General features: G+C 42.9%; 1 protein-coding gene across 3 annotated transcripts in view; it reads left to right on the top strand.

Moving 5' to 3' along the window:
- Positions 1-12,885, top strand: part of DNMBP (dynamin binding protein) — a 131,098-nt gene that overhangs the window by 71,879 nt on the left and 46,334 nt on the right. The window lies entirely within an intron of this gene.

Raw genomic sequence — 12,885 nt, 5'->3', positions numbered from 1 at the left:
TGACTGGACTCCCTGCTTAGGCTTTCTTTTTATGTGGTATGTAGCCTTATTTAGCCTTTCAGGTTTGGGCCCATTGGGAGAGTCCAGGTAATGACTAGATGATAAGGGTTAGGGTAAGAGACTGTGAAAGGCCTGGAAAATTCATCTCACATTGCCCTCTTAGGAAATTTCTCCTCTGGGTTTACTTCAGACAGGCTCACTGGTTAGATTTATACTGGGCACCGTCAGGAGTGCAAAGATGAATCCGTGGTTTGCTCCTGAAACTGCTGGTGCTTTATCTGGTGGCCCTCCAACATAGGCTTAACTTGAATTTCTGGAGCATTATTTTGGACAAAACAGGCTCTCTCGGTACCTGCATTTAAAAAAAAGTGAAGATAAAATGAAATCAAACCAGTTGAAAGGCTGAGATATTAACAATTAGACGTTTTTTTCTAGGCACATTTTCTCTCAGAAATGATAGGATTGGATAACTTCTAAGTTCCCTCCAGCTCAAAAAAGTCAGATCCTCTGATTCCTCAAGTTGGCTTTTGGATTGTTCGTATTCCCTTCCCCCCGTGTCTGTCCCTTAGATGAACTTTGTTTCCAGCTCTAGTTCCTTATTGTGTTTAGCCTCGTAACTGTAATCAAATGGGTTTATTCTGTTTGACTTAACAGGAGTCAAACCCTTCTCCCTGGAGTGTTGTAACGTGCCCTGTGATCTCTGAAACCAGCTCGGTTCCACCTTATATTGTTTCCCTTTTTACAGCTCTCTTTATATTTGAGGACTTGTATGCCGTTACTTAGCTCAGTTGATGTCCTTTTTATACAGCTAATATCTTCCTTGACCTATAATAAACCTCATAGTCTTTGCTAGAAATATTTTTGCTTTCTAACATTCTTTGCCAGCTGCCTTATAGCACACATGCCACTGCTCTACCTGAATATTATACCGTAACAACATGTAATTACAGAAAGGAAACAAGCTTTGAAGTCCATTGGTTTTGCTTTCAGATCTCAGCTCCACCACTTACTAATAGTGTGTTGTTGTTGTTGTTAGGTGCTATCAAATCAATCCCTACTCATAGCAACCCCATCTGACAAAGTAGACCTGTTCCATAGGGTTTACTAGGCTGCAATTACGGGAGCAGATTGACAGGTCTTTTCTCTCATGGAGCTGCTAGGTAGGTTCAAACTGCCAGCCTTTCAGTTAGCAGCTGAGCACTTAACTGTTGTGCCACTAGGTCTCCTTACTAATAGTGTAACTTTAGACAAATTACTTAACCTCTCTGAGCTTTGAATTCCTAATATGTAAAAATGAAGATAATAACTGTCTCATACATTGGGAGATGTTGTTGTTAGGTGTCAGTTCCAACTCATAGTGACACCATGTACAATACGAAACACTGCCCAGTCCTGCGCCATCCTCACAGTTGTTGCTATGTTTGGGCCCATTGTTGCAGCCACTGTATCAGTCTGTCTCATTGAGGGCCTTCATCTTTTTCACTGACCCTCTGTTTCCAAGCATGATATCCTTCTCCAGGGACTGGTCCCTCCTGATAACATGTTCCAAGTACATGAGACCAAGTCTTGCCATCCTTGCTTCTAAGAAACAATCTGGCTGTACTTCTTCCAAGACAGATTTATTTCTTCTTCTGGCCAAAAAAAACCCAAACCCATTGTTGTCAAGTTGATTCTGACTCGGCAACCCTATAGAGCAGAGTAGAACTGCCCCATAGGTTTCTAAGGAGCAGCTTATGGATTCAAACTGCTGACCTTTTGGTTAGCAGTCGAGCTGTTAACCACTGTGCCACCAGGTCCATAGTATAGTCAATATTCTTTGCTAACACTGCAATTCAGCGGCATCATGAGTCAGAATCGACTCGACGGCACTGGGTTTGGTTTGGTTTTTGGTAGTTCTTCTTAGGTCTTCCTTATTCATTGTCCAGCTTTCCCATGCATATGGGGTGATTGAAAATACCGTGGCCTGGGTCAGGTGCACCGGAGTCATCAGAGTGACACCTTTGCTTTTTAGCACTTTAGAAGAGGTCTTTAGCAGCAGATTTGCCCAGTGCGATACGTCACTTGGTTTCTTGACTGCTCATAAAACACATTATAACATGCCCAGAACATAATAGGTGCTCATAAATTACTTCTTTGCTTTCTCCCAACCCACCTCCCTTCCCCTTAACAAGCTGCCCCACCAGACTGTGACTCCATGGTCCTTGTCTCCCAAGAGCCAAATTGATATTTACTATTTTCCATTGGACTTTTCACCTTGGACCCTGTAACATCTCAGGTTTAATTGTCCAACTGAGCTTCCCATCCCTTCTTCCTCTCCCCCTCTACTCACTCCACCCTTACTCCATCTATAGCAAAGCCCTGTTTACTGGTTTCACCCGACCCTGTCTCCTAGGCTAGAAACCAAGGAAAGGATATCTCCTTTCCTTGATCTGCCCTATCAGTTCAAAGGTTTTGTTATGGCTAGTCTGCTATGGTTTTGCCTTAGTCCTAAGGTGTGGCCCTTAGTCCTTGGAGGTGGTCCTTCTAAAGTCTGGCCCTTCTGAGGTTTCAGTGGAAAACCAGAGGGTTTCCTGAGCCACCTAACTTGGTGAGACTCAAATTTCAAGCTCTATCTTCCCAGCGGGAACCCAGGTGGCATAGTGGTTAAGAGCTGTGGCTGCTAACCAAAAGGTCGGCAGTTTGAATCCACCAAATGCTCCTTGGAAACCATATGGGGCAGGGTTGCTATGAGTCGGACTCGGTAACAGTGGGTTTTTTTAATCTTCTCAGCAGAAACCCTGGTGGCGTAGTGGTTAAGAGCTATGGCTGCTAACCAAGAGGTTGGCAGTTCGAACCCACCAAGTGCTCCTTGAAAACCATATGGGGCAGTTTTACTCTGTCCTATACGGTTGCTATGAGTTGGAATCGACTTGATGGCAATTGGTTTGGTTTTTTGGGTTTTATCTTCCCAGCACCAGACAGTTGCTGAGTATCTCTGCTGGGCCCTTTCAGCCTTCCATCTCTTATTGCTTTCTGCTGGGTTCCTTGGAGTGTCATCACCTGAATGCATAGTTCCAGGATTTGAGGAGAATTTCGACACAGATTTTGGGGTGCTCCACTCTGCGGCGTCCTCTTTTCCAGGACATTCCCCTTAATATCTGGCCACTTCAGCTGCCCCAGACTTGAACCTATGACTCCTCAACCCGATAAGATTGCCACCTTTCAGCTTATTATTTTTGTTTTATTCTTGACATGCTCTAAGACTAGGGTGTGCCCTCACAGAGGAAAAATAGATAAATGTGGCTCTTACCTAGTTGGCTTCCCTTATTTCAAGTCATATCCCTGTTTCTCCTGCTTTTGGTTGCCTTCCAATGCCTTCATATAGTTAAGCGCTACGGCTGCTAACCAAAAGGTCGGCAGTTTGAATCCGCCAGGCTCTCCTTGGAAACTCTATGGGGCAGTTCTACTCTGCCCTATAGGGTCGCTATGAGTCGGAATTGACTCCACGGGAGCAGGTTATAGTTGTTGTTTCTAATATCTTATTCAGAGTTTATAATATTTTTCAACAGGGGGGTTAGTACAACATGAACTACTCTGCTGTTATTAGACCAAAAGTCAGCACTAAGGTTTTGATAAGAAGGGGGCTTGCTTTCGTAGGAAATTCAAATTGCATGTTAAGTATGTTGAATTGAAGCACTATTAGGATATTCAAATGCACAAACCTTACAAAGAGACATATGGGATGGGAATTAGGTGAGAGATAAGGCTCAAGGCTCAGATTTGGAAGGCTACAACATTATTACTAGAAGGAACCCTAGATATCAAGTTTCAATGTTTTTAAATAATCGATAACCACCCATGATAGATAGGGTCATGAAGTCTATTTAGGAGGTTCCAACAAGCTTTTTTTTAAAAAAAAAAAAATGAAATAGAAGGGAATAGAAAATTTCAGAGTACATCACTTGTAGTAAAAGTAAGCACGTATGTTTGTATGTATGTGTTCATATATACCCATGTGTTACATGTATGTATGTATGTATATACTAAGTCCCTAGGTGGTGCAAACAGTTAAGCTCTTGACTGCTAGCCGAAAGGTACCTGGTGGTTCAGACCTACCCAGAGGCACCTCAGAAGACAGGCCTGGCGATCTGTTTCTAAAAGGTCACAGCCTTGAAAACTCTATGGAGCAGTTCTACTCTGCCCACATAGGTTCGCCATGAATCGGAATAGACTTGGTTGCAACTAACAATAACAACATACAAACTATGTGTTATAGTCACACATGTTTGAAAAACACTGAAGTTCCACCCCATTCATTTTATAAGTGAACACAGAGCTCAGAGAAGATGAAATGTGTGTCCAATTTAACATAATCAGTAGAGCAGAAATAGAATCTTGGTTTCTTGATGCCCAGACTGGTGCTTTTGCTACATCACCACAGTTGAACCTGGAAGCCCAGCTGCAGGTTCATGCTGCATAAATGATCATAGAAGAGCAGAAGAGTATTGTGTTAGGGAAGCCAGAGGAGGGCTTCACGAGGGATGGAACTACATTACACGTAGCAGAGATCTAAAGAGGATGTGGAATGAGAAAAGACCTTTGCTGTTGAGTGCCTGGAAGCCTCTAAGTGGGGTGGGGAGTATGGACAACAGAGGCACAAAGTCCTATTACAGGTGGCACAACGGTTAAGAACTTGGCTGCTAACCAAAAGGTTAGCAGTTCGAATCTACTAGCCACTCCTTGGAGACCCCATGGGACAGTTCTACTGTGTCCTGTAGAGCCCCTGTGAGTGGAAGTCGACTGGAAAGCAATGGGTTTGGGTTGTTTTTTTGTTTGTTTGTTTGTTTAAGAGGGAATTGGTGGTAAGAATATGAAAGCAATTCCTTAAATATTTGGACAGTAATTGCAGAGGAGAAGCAGAGTCCAGTGAAATCTTCCATTTTATTTTCCCCCAAGATAAGAGAAACCTGCATAGATCTGAAGGCACTTTTAGCAGTGTTACACAGGCAGTTCCTAGCATTTAGGACTCTGATACTCTAAGTTTCTCCTCACTGCCAGTATGTGGATGTCATATCTCTGCAGCTACTGTCCAAGATGCCAGAATAAAATACCTGCCTGGTTAATTTCATATGCTGATTACAAGCCATGGGTATAGCAGATGCCAAGATGTTTCTGCTCTTCTTGTCACAGTTCCTAGGAACTAATTGTTTAGTGGCAAAATGGGCAGCAAAACTGAGTCTTGAGCTGGAGAAGTAGTAATAGTACAGTGAAACCCATGAGAGCCGGTCCGCGACTGGACCACCTTTCTTTTCTGGGGCCTCGCAAGTTTTCCACCTCTTCACTGCATATACCTTCTTTTACCAACATAAAAGGAGACTATACACGTGGACCTCGCCAGATGGAACACACAGAAATCAAATTGACTACATCTATGGAAAGAGACGATGGAAAAGCTCAATATCATCAGTCAGAACAAGGCCAGGGACCAACTGTGGAACAGACCATCAATTGCTCATATGCAAGTTCAAGCTGGAACTGAAGAAAATAAGAGCAAGTCCACGAGAACCAAAATATAACCTTGAGTATATCCCATCTGAATTTAGAGACCATCTGAAGAATGGATTTGATGCATTGAACACTGGCGACCAAAGACCAGACGAGTTGTGGAATGACATCAAGGACATTATACATGAAGAAAGCAAGAAGTCATTGAAAAGACAGGAAAGAAAGAAAAGACCAAGATGGATGTCGGAGGAGACTCTGAAACTTGCTCTCGAACGTCGAGCAGCTAAAGCGAAAGGAAGAATTGATGAAGTAAAAGAACTGAAGATTTCAAAGGGCGGCTTGAGAAGACAAAGTATTATAATGGCATGTGCAAGGAGCTGGAGATGGAAAACCAAAAGGGAAGAACACGCTCTGTGTTTCTCAAGCTGAAATAACTGAAGAAAAAATTCATCCTCGAGTTGCAATAGTGAAGAATTCTATGGGGAAAATATTAAACGATGCAGGAAGCATCAAAAGAAGATAGAAGGAATACAGAGTCATTATACCAAAAAGAATTAGTGTTCAACCATTTCAAGAGGTAGCATATGATCAGGAACCGATGGTACTGAAGGAAGAAGTCCAAGCTGCTCTGAAGGCATTGGCGAAAGGCTCCAGGAATTGATGGAACATCAATTGAGATGTTTCAACAAATGGATGCAGCGTTGGAGGTGCTCACTCGTCTATGCCAAGAAATATGGAAGACAGCTTCCTGGCCAACTGACTGGAAGAGATCCATATTTATGCCTATTCCCAGGAAAGGCGATCCAACTAAATGTGGAAATTATAGAACAATACCATTAATATCACACGCAAGGAAAATTTTGCTGAAGATCATTCAAAAATGGCTGCAGCAGTATGTAGACAGGGAACTGCCAGAAATTCAGGCCGGTTTCAGAAGAGAACGTGGAACCAGAGATATCATTGCTGATGTCAGATGGATCCTGGCTGAAAGCAGAGAATACCAGAAGGATGTTTACCTGTGTTTTATTGACTGTGCAGAGACATTCGACTGTGTGGATCATAACAAATTATGGATAATATTGCGAAGAATGGGAATTCCAGAACACTTAATTGTGCTCGTGAGGAACCTTTACATAGATCAAAAGGCAGTTGTTCGGACAGAACAAGGGGATACTGATTGGTTTAAAGTCAGGAAAGGTGTGCGCCTGGGTTGTATCCTTTCACCATACCTGTTCAATCTGTATGCTGAGCAAATAATCTGAGAAGCTGGACTATATGAAGAAGAACGGGGCATCAGGATTGGAGGAAGACTTATTAACAACCTGCGTTATGCAGATGACACAACCTTGCTTGCTGAAAGTGAAGAGGACTTGAAGCACTTACTAATGAAGATCAAAGACCACAGTCTTCAGTATGGATTGCACCTCAACATAAAGAAAACAAAAATCCTCACAACTGGACCGATGAGCAACATCATGATAAACGGAGAAAAGATTGAAGTTGTCAAGGATTTCATTTTCCTTGGATCCACAATCAACAGCCATGGAAGCAGCAGTCAAGAAATCAAACAACGCATTGCATTGGGTAAATCTGCTGCAAAAGACCTCTTTAAAGTATTGCAGAGCAAAGATGTCACCTTGAAGACTAAGGTAGGCCTGACGCAACCCATGGTATTTTCAATAGCATCATATGCATGTGAAAGCTGGACAATGAATAAGGAAGATGGAAGAAGAATTGATGCCTTTGAATTGTGGTGTTGGCAAAGAATATTGAATATACCATGGACTGCCAAAAGAACAAACAAATCTGTCTTGGGAGAAGTACAACCAGAATGCTTCTTAGAAGCAAGGATGGCGAGACTGCGTCTTACTTACTTTGGACATGTTGTCAGGAGAGATCAGTCTCTGGAGCAGGACATGATGCTTGCAAAGTACATGGTCAGCGGAAAAGGGGAGGACCTTCAACAAGGTGGATTGACACAGTGGCTGCAACAACGGGCGCAAGCATAACAACGATTGTAAGGATGGCGCAGGACTGGGCAGTGTTTCGTTCTGTTGTGCATAGGGTCACTATGTGTCGGAACCAACTCGACGGCACCTAACAGCAACAACAGGGCACAGTGTTACCATGTTTCTATTGATCATTTTAGTGAAAAATATGTGAGTTTACTTCTCTGAAAGGTTTCCTATTTATACACGTTCTGGCTTTCGCAGGTTTTACTGTAGTAGTAGTAGTGGTATAGTGGTTAAGAGCTCGGCTGCTCACCAAAAGGTTGGCAGTTCGAATCTACCAGCCACTCCTTGGAGACCCTGTGGGGCAGTTCTACTCTGTATTATAGGGTCGCTAGGAATTGGAATCTACTGGACAACAGGTTTGGTTTTGGTTTTAGTAATAGTAGTAATAGGAAACCCTGTTGGCATAGTGGTTAAGAGCCACCATTGCTAACCAAAAGGTTGGCAGTTCGAATCCACCAAGCGCTCCTTGGAAACCCTGTGGGGCAGTTCTACTCGTCCTTTAGGGTTGCTGTGAATTGGAATTGACTCAACGACAACGGATTTGGTTTTGGCTTTAGTAGTAGTAATAATAGTAATTGGAAACCCTGGTGGCTTCTTGGTTAAGAGCTACCGCTGCTAACCAAAAGGTTGGAAGTTCAAATCCACCAGGCACTCCTTAGAAACCCTAAGGGGCAGTTCTACTCTGTCCGATAGGGTCGCTATGACTCGGAATTGACTTGATGGCAACAGGTTTGGTTTTGAGGGGGTTAGTAGTAGTGGTGTTATTGTTAGCTGCCTTCAAGTCAGCCCCTGATTCATGGTGACTCTGCTGCCCTGTCCTGCACTACCCACATGATTGGTTGCAGATCAGCCTGTTGTGATCCATTAGATTTTCATTGACTGACTTTCGGAAGTAGATTGCCAGGCCATTCTTCCTAGTCCATCTTAGTCTGGAAGCTCCACTGACTTCTGTTCAGCATCATAGCAACACACAAACGTCCAGCGACAGACAGGTGGTGGCTGCACATGAGGTACATCGGTCGGGAATTGAACCTGGGTCTCTTACATAAAAAGAAAAATGAAACAAACCCTCTGCCATTGAGTCGATTCCAATTCATAGGACCCTGTAGGACAGAGTAGACCTGCCCCATAGGGTTTCCTAGGCTGCAAATCTTTACAGAAGCAGACTGCCACAGCTTCTTCCGCAGAGCAGCTGGTGGGTGCAAACTGCAGACCTTTCAGTTAGCAGGTAAGTGCTTAACCATTGCGCCACCGGAGTTCCTCTTCCACACTGAACCACTACTGTCCTCAGCAGTAATAGCAGTACAGGTTCTGTTCGTACAACTCCATCATAAGTTGGTTCTGACATATGTCGGATACTTCTTTTTTTTTTTTTTCCATTATTTTTGCCTTTTATTATCGGTGTCTTTACAGATCCGGTCTTTGTTGGCATCAGTGTCATAACGAAGTTGGAGTCGTGACGGTTGTCAGGCTTGTGCACTGTTGAATTGTTGGATGTCGTTAGAGTTGAATATTGCCCAACTTTCTGTCTGTTATGACTTCCTCACCAGCACAGACTCCATTGTAGACCAGGCCATAGCTTTTTATACAGGGTTTTGGTCAGTAAATCACAACGTTGAACGTCTGATCTTGGAGTGAACGTCTGAGAATGATAACGTTAGCAAATTGTGTGCTACAACATAGTAAACATATGTAGTACATATTACGATAAGATGTATAGAAAAAGAAACCGACGGTCTTAGATATGGTCTGTTGTAACTCGAGTACATCATAAGTTGGGGACTGCCTGTACTACCTCAATTTACATGCTTTACAGTTTTCAGAGCACTTTTTGCAGCTCTTATATAATTCATTCTGTTACCAAACAATAAATACGAGTCATTTATGTATTTACCTGACAGATACTTACTGAGTACCACGCAAGTGTTAATGTTCTAGTTAGACTTTATGATCCTGGGGAGGGAGGGGCCTATTGTACAGATACAAGTGGGCTGAAACTAGATATTCTAGGAATTAGCTATTTTCTTTCTCTGTCTCCCCCTTTTTTTTCTGACTCATCTTTTTTGTGACATTTTTACTTTTTTTTGAACTTCTGCTAAGGTCTCCTCTGACTACAGACCAACACTTTCTGTTTATTCAGTTTCTGCTCCCTCTCTACATAACCATAGTTGTCCCAACACTACCTTGGGGCATTCTTGTAGCTTCTGCTTCTTTTCCTGTTTGATCTGCCTGCTTAATGTTTCTTAATTCAAATTCCCAGGAGGAAAGTATGATTGACTCAGCTTAAATTGTTGAGTTAGGCCACATCATAGGAACTGGCCACTCATTGATTTGGTACATATCCATGGTTCAAACAACAGTGGCAGAGTGGGATGGGGTCACCTAATTTAAATCATAGCTACCAAGGGCCACTGATGGTGCCGATTGGGTAGGAGGTGGGCTCTGCAGGTGGCAGGCATCCTGAGGGGTGGCTAGCTTAGACCAGCCCTAGCGTTTAGAAGTGGGTGGGGGTGTCTTTTGGTTGTCACAGTGGCAGGATGCTGGAGACTACTTACATTTAGAAGGCAAAGACTAGGGACCCTAAATGTCCTTCATTGTGTAGGACCATCCTGCACAACAAAGAACTGTCCTACCCAAGTGCCAATTGTGCCCCATTGAGATACTGGAGAAGATGAGTAAGGCTTGTGCCTGCCTTCAGGAACTCACAATTTAGAGCCCGAAAACAAGATTTAAACAAATAATTCAAATACAATTTTATGAGTACTGTAGGCGAAACTATTATTTTGCCTCACCTCGGCCCCTGTTACCTGTGTAGCTTTGTATAAATTACTTAATCTGTCTATGCCACAGCATCTCCACTAGTAAAACCAGATAACATGATACCTACATTATAGCATTATTAAGGACTAAGTGAGTTTGCCACTTACCAACTATCTCATTATCCAACATTTCACATTTACAACAATAGTAAAAAAATCTACTATCCAACTATTTTGTGCATTAATGATGTATGTAACAATTGCCAAGGTGTGAGACAAGAGTAATGCTGGCTTTGATGGTTAAGGTTAGGTGTCAGTTTGGCTAGCCCTTGATTCTCAGTGGTTTCACAGTTATGTAAAAATGTAATTTGGCAGTTATGCAATGATGTAGTCATCTTCCATTCTGTGATCTGATGTTGTCATCCTATATTTTCACATAACACCAATTTCATATAACAACCTGGTTTTTGGAACCTAACCATGTCAATAAGTGAGGAGAGAGTATGCTTAGAATAGCGTGATAGGGGCTGACACGTAATAAATGCTAAATAAACATGAGCTGTTATTATTATTATTATTTTATCAGCATGTATATCCCACTTCTTTAAATGCAGTTCGACAGATATCTACTAACTAGTATCTGTACTTAGCACTGTACTAAACATTGGGACTTTGGGGGAATCCAGAGAAGGATAACCCTCTCTCCCCAACACAGGAGTTTACAGACCAATTGAAGAGACAAAATGTGCAAATATGAACAAAACTAGATAAAGTACAGAAATGTATAGCATAGACAGTAAATGCTATGGACAATCAGAAGGGGGAAAGATCAGTTTTTACTTGAGTTATTGAAAAAAAAAATGAGACACTTGAACTTAAAGGAATAATAGGGTTGAGATAGGCAGAGAGAAGCAGAGAGGACATTCCTGGTTGGGGAAACTATATGAGTAAAGATACAAAGTTGTGGTGACAAAGAGGTGTGGAAGGCATTGAGGAACACAGCGGGGGAAGACTAGAGGAACTACAATATTTGAAACCAGGTGGGAGTTTGGAGTAGAGCTTCAGGAAGAAGTCAGCGCTGGGCATGTGTATGGTGAGTCATCCTCTTAGATGTACTAACTGAAACTGTGAGTAGATGACTTCTCTGAGGAAAGGGAATGACGGGGGAGAGAGCAGTGACTGCTGAGTAACGTAAGGTCCACGTTCCACACCAAACCAGCTGCTGTTGAGTCAGCTTCTGCTCATGACAACCCCGTGTGTGTCAGTGTAAAACTGTGCTCCGTAGGTGAGCAGTCAGAGTAGCTAACACTGCTCGCTGTACCAGTTGTGCAAACCAGTCCAGAGAGGCTGAGATCACCCACCTCTGATGCCAAATTATATGGTGGATAACAAATACCACCAGATGCCAGCTTCATAGTGTAGAAATCTCAGCCTCCCTTCCCTGATCAGTTCAGAGCCCAGCCACTCCACGTAGCCCTTTCTGTCTCATCCTTATTCATATGGGGTTAGGTCAGCGGGTATTGGCTACCTCTCTCTCCATAGGGCTAGGTCAGCAGGTACCAGCCCCTCCTCAGTTTCTTAGGTCTGATAATTCCTTTAAATGACTCACAACTGCAGGGAAAGAGGCTATCTTTCATCTAGGAAAAAAGCATACAAACACAAAGGACAAGGTCCAGTGGGGATCTTGGGGTAGAGCTTCCCCAGAGGATTCCCTCAGGGGATGCACTTACCCTCCTCAGAGCACTTGTTCGCCCTCTATACCTAGGGAGCTGTAGTGAGCCTCCATCTTCTAAGGCCTTTTATTGGCCTCCCGAGGCTTAGTCACCATCAGACTCTCAGGTGATTCCTCGTGGTCTGGGCAGCCCAGCAGCATCACGAGGGTCGATGTCACCCGGTGCAGTAGTAACTCAGGGTGTTGCCTACCCTCCATGGACCTCCTCCCATAAAAATAGCAGACTGTAAAGAATCCTCAGTAATGTTTTTTGTACTAATGTTACTTTTAAATCATAGCTCTCATATATCATCCCTTCTTTTCCTGTAATTACTACTTCAGCCTCAAAAAAGTTATTGATATAGGTTCACAAACATTAATTACTACAATATTGAAGCTAAAACACCAGAAAATTTGACAAAATCAGCTACTATAAAAACACCGGCAGCAACAAAAACAACAGCACGTGCTTATGGCGTGTGTACAGGGAAACCACATGATTCGAAGCATCGTTGTAATTGGATAATAATGACAGCGGGGGTTGGGGGGCCATTAAAAGGGCCAAAAAGTAAATTAGGGTAGAGTTTTGGTCTTGTAGGTATTGATACATATAAGCTGGGCTTAGGAAAAATGGTTTTGTTGTTAAAACTAACTACAGAGATACTTTTATAGAAAATAATAAATTTCTGCTGAAACACTGCACAGAAATTTCCTAAGCAGTCATTTTGGTGTCACCCCCTCTGACGGTGTTACTAGGTGCAGTCCACACCCCCTAGTGATATCACTGGGTCAGCCCCCACTCATTGGCCTCAGGTGTGGTCAGGCTCTCAGGAACCAGGATCAAAGGCCAAATTGTTCACTGCAAGGGGATTCCACACCTCTTAGTAGGGTTTTCAACGCTATGACTTTTTGGAAA

Source organism: Elephas maximus, chromosome 16 (assembly GCF_024166365.1).
Source record: "Elephas maximus indicus isolate mEleMax1 chromosome 16, mEleMax1 primary haplotype, whole genome shotgun sequence".
Taxonomy (NCBI): Eukaryota; Metazoa; Chordata; class Mammalia; order Proboscidea; family Elephantidae; genus Elephas; species Elephas maximus.
This window is presented reverse-complemented; position numbering and strand designations above follow the sequence as displayed.